The sequence below is a fragment of the Protomyctophum parallelum genome, assembly GCF_964188405.1.
Source record: "Protomyctophum parallelum genome assembly, chromosome: 9".
Lineage (NCBI taxonomy): Eukaryota > Metazoa > Chordata > Actinopteri > Myctophiformes > Myctophidae > Protomyctophum > Protomyctophum parallelum.
The window spans coordinates 45966824-45975138 of NC_139706.1; positions in this window are offsets into that span (position 1 = coordinate 45966824).

Genomic DNA, 8315 nt, shown 5'->3' on the forward strand with positions numbered 1-8315 from the left:
AAAAGGTCATATTTTCATGGCCCTTTGTCATAGCTGCTTACTCATCATTTCAATTGATAGAGGACATCCTGAAATATGTGTAGATCATTAGATTTGACTGCCATCTAATTTTGCCTTGCTTCCAGGACAACTTAAGTAAAAGGTGGTTCATCTTCCCCCATCAGGTGATAATATCAGGCCATGGTACCATAGTATTAATCTATTCAATGACCGTAGGCCTATATTGTGAATACAATGTGTTGCCTTTTCCTAATTATGTTTTATATGTTTCCAGAAAAACCAGAAAGAAGCTGCAGAGGAGGCCAAAAGGCAAAACCTGTTAAAATAGGATGAAACAGTCTCCACTCTGCCCAACTCCAAGCAAAAGAAACAGAGAGGTTACCCTGTCCGATGACATCCTATCAGAAGAGGAGGAGGATGATGGTGATGATGGAGGAGTTGTTCCTCAAAAAAAAGTAAGGGAATTTTAAATATATTTCATCTAGATGTGTGCTTATATTTTACATTATATATAAAGAGCTTTAGCTTCTGAAAAGGACTATTGAGCCAAAATGACATAACATTTTTGTTGCATATTATCTGTCTAAATAAGTCCATAGACATTCTAAAGCCAGTTTAAGACACAAACTTATCCCATAATATATTTATGATGCATCTTCTTGCTGCGAGAGTGAGGTCTAGCCAACACCAACTCGGGATTCCTTGATCGCTGCCCTCCACAAATTCCTATCCAACATCAGGTTCTTGAGCTCTGCAGTGTTGTCAGCCAAGCTGTCGCGCCGCAGCACGTCTACATAGGTGGTATGCTTCTTTCCCCTCCTGGCTTTGCCCTGGGTTGGCTCCCATAGGGTCAATTTACTTGCCTCAAGTTCTGGGTGCCTGACGCAGTGCCCTGCCAGCCTCATCCTTCTCTCTCTGACTTTGTCCGTGACGCGTGGTAGATCCCCATAGAGGTCCACATTTCTGATGCGGTCCGTCCATGTGACACCTAGTGCCATTCGTAGCATTCTTGTGTAGACTCCATGCAGGGCTTTTTCCTGTTGTACTGTGAGGGTCCATGTCTCGGCCCCATACAGCAGTAGCCTACTGACTCCACAGTAGCTATGAACAGCCGCCTCTTAAGGTCTTCTCCCATGCCTGATTTCCACACTCCTCATCCCGTGCAAGGCTTTCCAGGCAAGTGCTCTCCGAACCTTCAGATCCTGTTCAGTTGAGGCAGTCCAGGCCCCGAGGAGGTACTTGAAGTCCTCGACTTGCTCGAGCACCGTCCCGTCTGCAGTGGCAATGGTTTTGTCCTTGGTGTTAACTGTCATTACCTTTGTTTTCTTGGCATTGAGCTTGAGGCCGATCTTCCTGCACTCCTTTTCTACTGCCAGTAGTAGCTCCGTTCCTTTCTCGACTGTGTCTGAGATTAGGGCGATGTCGTCTGCGTAGTCGAGGTCAGTGACCATGATGGGGTGTACTCGCCTTGACTTCCTCTGGACCAGAGTGAACCCTAGCGCCTCCTCTCTGCCATTGATTGCAAGTTGCATTGATGCATAATGTTTAACATAATCTTTTGCTATTTTGTTGTTATCTTTCTATCTTTCACAGATTCGGAGTTACCAAACCCAAAGACAAAATTACAAAGTAAGTGGACAATAACTTTGCCTTCTAAAGCCAGTTTAAGACACAAGCTTTGTCCCATAATATATTTATGATGTGTAATGTTAACCATCATCTTTTGCCATTGTGTTGTTCTCTTTCTAACTGTCACAGAGTCGGAGTTACCAAACCCAAAGACAAAATTACAAAGTACGTGGAAAATAACCTTGCCTTCTAAAGACAGTTTAAGACAAGCTTTTTCACATGTATGTGTAATGTTTACCATCATCTTTTGTTGTTTTGTTGTTCTTTTTCTAAGGTCAGATTCTCACCTAATACTTCGGTAGACTCAGATCCGTAAGGGCGGGGAATTGGGATTCTTGCATATTTAATTGGCTGCGGTTTGCCTTCACACTGTCATTCGCAGCAATTGGAAACGCAGCAGGGGGGACCTTTATCAATGTGTTCCATTCATAAACTATAGCCTACACAGTGAAATCTATGGTGATAAAATTACACTCATAACGTGCATGTGTCGTGCCGTCTGGGACCCCCCCCCCTCTCTCTCTCTCTACGCACGCACTGATATAACTCCCCAGTCACACACAGTGACAGCACTCCATGTTTACGGCACGCACAGACAGACAGACAGACAGAATATTATGTAGGCTATAATACACTGCAGTGTTTTTATGTGTTTTCTTAAGCAATTGATTAATGTACACGTCCTCATTTCGATCAGGGCTTCAGTCTCCTTATTCGACCACGTCTATCCACAGTAACGGGACATCTTTGCGCTGCGTAAAATATGCCTTCTCCGTCTTCAACTGTGTTCAGCTCCTCACCCGCCACATTATGTTTGCTTCATTTCCTTTATTTACTGCGGATTGCATTCACACCTGCACCGAATCGTAGTCAAGTGCGATTCGAAGCGAAGCGAAACCCACGTTTTTGGGCAGAGTAAAATGCGGTTATTTGCTGCGCATTAGGATTCGAATGAGCCTTCACACCTGCCAAACGAAGCGCACTTTCTGACAATGCGCAGCAGGATTCGTTTTAATCGCAGCAAAGCTCTCTGGTATGAATGCGACCTAACTGTCACAGATTCTGTGTTATCAAACCCAAAGACAAAATCACAAAGTAAGTGGAAAAGAAAAACATTACGCACACATTGAAAATGGCTACTGATCAAACTGGTATAAGTGAATAATAATGTTTACATTTTGCTCTACTGTATGTAGTTTCAGAGTCTGAGTCTGGCAGTGACAACGCAGTGGAATCATCTCCATCTGTATCTCCAACAGGAGACGAGGTACACACACACACACACACACACACACACACACACACACACACACACACAAAATACTGTAGGGTGTAGGTATACATTGCCACTACAATACAAATCAACTTAGATCTGTGTGGATTACCTTCGCTTGTTAGGGTTGGCACTCGAATCTTAATTAATGGCCTAATCAGGGGGGCACACAACCGGTGTTCCAGTGCGCATACGTCGTCAAAATGTTTTCTGCACGTAGATCAAAGGCATGCAAGGCGCATTTGCGCACCAAAGCTGAGACAGTTATGTAGAGAAATCTGACAGGCATTCAAAAGGAACTCAAATGTGACGTTAATGTCCTGTAAGTAGACTTAAAATAAAACTAGTGTTGACTAATTTTGAAGAGGAAGTTAGTGCACAGGAAGTCTGTTTCAGCTGTAAACAAGCTACTAGGACACTTTCCCCAAAGTTATGTGCTAGGGTACAGCCTTAGTGGATTGGTTAAATGTGCTGTAGGTATTTCGTTTTTGTTAAAATTAAGATAACTCATACATGTTAAAGAAATGTACAATAAATCACACACACACACTCACTTAAATACAAAATAAATCAATTGTTAACATCCCTACCTGCTGGCAGTGCAAATTTTACATTGAGCATTTTGTGAGATCAGCCCTTAACCCATTCTGACCGGGCACCCATTTTGGTGTCAGCATCATGTTATGCTTTAGCTATTGAAAAATAGCAGATCTACAAGCTCATATCGCGCCACCGAGTGGCGCGATATGAGCTTGTAAATCTGCTTTTTTGACGCGACAATGTGCTAGCGCCCAAAGAGAGGACAGAATAGTGAGGACGCAAATTGTGATTGGCCAGAATGAGACGATGATAAGAGCGACTCTAACTTCACACAGGTGTGATTTTTAAGGTACAGGTCATAGGGTCCAATTATAATATGTAACAACAAATGATAAGAGTAATGCACAGAAATACCACTTTTTATTATTCATTTAATTTCTCAGAGTATGTTAGATATGGAAAGGCACAGTAAAAGTGTAGAAGAATGAATATGTAAACTATCCTTTTATGATGATGAAACTGGTATACAGATGTATAGATGCAAAACGTACAATTGGGTCCCTATCGATACATAACTCCAACGGCGAGGAGTCGGCTCAAGCCAACTTGGCAACGTTCGGCGATACGGTGATTCGCTCAGCGGTGTCTCCGTCGTTGTGACCAACTTAAAATGAGGTATTAGATCAATAAACAACACCGGGAGAGGGATTCGACCCACTCATGGCAGTTCCGCGTTTGTCACAGAAGGGGGTGTTGTCGAGTTACAGCGATCCGGTAGGAAAGAGACACCCACAGGAGTGTGACTGGTGCAGTGACAAGGACTGTCCCTACTCCTCTGAACACGGCCTTTTGTGTTGGTACAGAAAGACGCTCAGCCAAGCCGGATGCACCGTGCTGGAAATGAACACCTCGCTGATCTAGAACTTTGTGTCTGCTAAATGCTTACATTGTAATCGTAGAGGACTTAAACAGCTGGTGGATTTAAGTTTTAATATTGTGCCGTTTGTAATATTATACATGTACCCAATCTCTCAATGTTCTACTGGTACACACACTCAACTATCCTTTGGGGCTTAACCATTTAAACCTACAGCATATACTTTGTTGCACATCAAATAGAGAAAATGACTGATCTACAAGCTCAAAATGTGATGCTTGTGTGCTTGAACATGTGAAGATTCAACATTTTGCAAGATAAAAATAGCAGATCTACAAGCTATGCAGGTTTTTTTTTTGCCATTTTTGCCCTGCAACACCCTCGTATGGGGCTTAAGTGGATAATGGACTCAAAGCGTTCGTGAAAGGTGTGCGTTTGTGTGTGTGTGTGTGTGATGGGGGGAGGGGTTGTTTAAAAAAATAAAAGTTGGGACGTACAGTGTGGTATGTTGCCAGGGGGGCCAGAATGCCAAGCTGGTACCATGCCTGGATCAACAATGTGTTTTAGTCTCTGTTAACACTAGTCTCTTACACAATAGATTCAGATGAAGGTCAGTGTCTGGTTGAAATGGGGAAACTAGTTTGTATCTTCCATCCATTCATACTTGAAGCGACTGGAGCATCAGCTGAGAAATGCTTACCGCAAACAAACCTATTAGGCTACTTCTCCTTTTCCTTTCCTACCAAGAGGATGTTGCAATAAGTTCCCCATTCGATAGAAATAGCCTCAAGCTTTTGTAATACAGGAACAGAAGGAATTCTATTTTGTGTCAAACACCTTAACTTGTTATACTGGCTGAAAAAAAATGTGGAAGTCTAACCATAACTTGTTTTTTTTTAGACAGACATAAGATCAGCCATGTGCTACAATGCAATAACAGTTTGGCTTCAAATTCCTGGCTGAGGAAATGGGCGGTTGTGGCTCAGAGTGGCCGGATGGTAACCGCAAGGTTGCTAGTTCGAACCCGTGTGAATGTAATTGCACAATCTATGTAAAGCGCCTTGGATAAAGGTGCTATATAAATGCACCATTTACCATTTATGTATCTTTTTCAAATCACAATTTCTTTTGGTGTGCGTTTGGGCCTTTGAACAGGCCAAACTGACTCACCACAGGCAGCTTGGGTGTCGGCTATTTAAAAGCTTCTGGTGATTGCCTTACAGGTGCGTCCATGTCCAGGCTCCCATTGGCTGCAATACCTGTACAGGGTGATATAGTCCCTCTATCACCTCCCCCATGCAGCCTCCTTCTGTGGGGAATAGGCCTGGCTGTTTCCCCTGGTTTGCCACAACATGTACATGACACTTACTGACATGAAACTGACCATGGTACTGACATACTGACCAAAAGTATTATTCCTGTAAATGTAAATTAAGGTTGATCACATTGCTATTTAAAAATCACCCCTTTCAGTTAATATATTAACAAAAATGTATAATGACTTTTTTTTTTACACAATCAATATGTGTTAACCACTATATTGATTTGCTTCCTTCTTGTGGTATTGTCCGTGAGAATCAGTTTCTCTTCTTACTCTGCACTAGTTCTTAAAGAATTAAGCGTCAGACCTGTATCTCATGTATTCCCCCCACTAAAATGAAATATGACTATGAATATTTCAAATTAAAAGATGACAAAATGATTAATAGACAACAGATCTCATTATGAATTGAACACAAGCTCAAGGCACTGAACATTTAAATATATCAACTTTTATTATAGAACTCTGTGCAATAAAACAATATACAAAGTATAGGCTATATGTGGCAAACTGTCCCACGTGACTCCACCACCACCAACTTCATCATTTGCTTTAAGAATTATTTCCCCCCTTACTACAAAATATGATACAGTAAATACATTCAAGGTCACTTTGTAGAGCTGGATATGTAACATAAATGAGAACGATTGTGGGGAAGATAGCAAAGGTTGTTTTAAAGGTAGAATACAACAAAGGTCCTGCACATTTATAATAGTCTTCATGGTGCAAACCTGTGTTTTCCCATGGGTCATGATGTTACCTTGGTTACCAAAGACACACAAAAGCAGTGATTGTGATGTTGGCGCGTTTTCCTCTAACAAAACAAATGGCAAAAGAAAAAGAGGGGCTAGGGTGTTCCATAACCATAAACATTTGTGGCCAGTAATTATAACAATTATAACAATAATCCAGTGGTTTTCAAAAATGTTCATATCAAGGCCCATTATTTATTCCGCATTTGAGCCACATGATGAGATTTAGCCGCTCAGACCCAAAACTAAAGAATAATTCTGTTATCGTTGACACACCAATTCCATACTGTTGGCAAACGTGGATCAAAATAACAATTCTTCTACATTCTCTAATTGTGTAGAACTGTAGACTTGTTGTAAATTAAGTAATACAGATGTTTAACATTAACCCATTCTGACCTGAGATCAGATTCTAAAAATGTCAGTCGTTTTTTTTGATTTTTCAAAAATAGCAGACCTACAAGCTCGTATCGCGCCACTCGGTGGCGCGATATGAGCTTGTAGATCTGCTATTTTTCAATAGCTAAAGCATAACATGATGCCAACACCAAAATGGGTGCCCGGTCAGAATGGGTTAATGTAACTCTTCAGAGTGTAAAATGATGAAACCATCAAGAGTTACAGATCTATAAGGGTCCATTTGGTTACCAACTCTCCATTTAGCTGGGGACCACCTGGAACCCCCTCAAGGACCACTGGTGGGCCCCGGACCACTGATTGAAAACCACTGCACTGCCACTTGTACCATTGGTAAACATTTGTTTTTTTATTCTTCAACTGTACTCGTCATTATATCAATTCTCAGAATGGCTGTGAATTTGGTCAATGAAAGGCATCTAGAACTTTATGGTCATTTTGATTTAACTTCCATTCCATATTCTGGTCAAAATTGTAGCCGTCATGTCATGCATGTTATTGGATTAAATCTAGATTCTATTGTTTGTTTTTCATAATCATGGTACTGTTACTGTATATTGCTTATGTCTCCGCAACAAATCTCTTCTCTTCAAGTCTCTCTTCTTTGTGTAATTTATAGGGCATAGACTGGTTTTTGGCCAAATGTTGATCCAAAATAATAAGCGAATAAAGGTTAAATTCTCTAGCAGTGGTTACATTTATTGCTGTGGTGATCCACCACTGCTGAATATAGACCAAACATTCTCTTTGAAAGTACCGGTAGTTAAAATATATTTTTTAGGGTTTCTATTTTTTTTTCCCTCTGGGAACACATAGCACTGATAACAATCATACTGCTCAAGGCCTATTCATAGTCTGGATTTTAGGTGATGGGGTGACCACCGCTTCACCCAAAACTACAACATGACGTCACTGAGCCGCGGTGAAGAGCAAACCACCGCTCCGGTGGTCAGTTCACCACCGGAGCGGTGGTCACCCCATCACCTAAAATCCAGACTATGTATGAGCCTTCAGAGCACACAAAATGACTTTGATTCCCACTATGAAGTCTCAAAGTGTCAAAAATAGCCAATACAAGCTTGCACTGCGTCGTTAGCTTGTACGTCTGTTACTTTTGGCGCATGACACATAAATTAGGCTTTTATACTGAACCAAATACTATGATACTAATCCAAGCATGATGCACACTAATTCCATTGCTCACTTCAGTTTGTCCATTTCGAAAGCCTTCAAGTCATCACAATCATCAGTGATGTACAAATGGGGACAGGGAACAGAGTTAGTCTTTGAAACACATCACATCACTTAACTTCTTTAACATTACGCTGGCCTACAATACAAGGCCGACGCCCCATCACTGATGGGATAGATGCACAACATCTCCAGCACAGCGCTGAAAACACAATACAATACAATCAATACTCCTTAAGACACTTGTGATCTTAAGCCAAGCAGAGCCCTTCAGCTGCATATATAAAATAACCTGATTTTAACTTTGTGCTGATG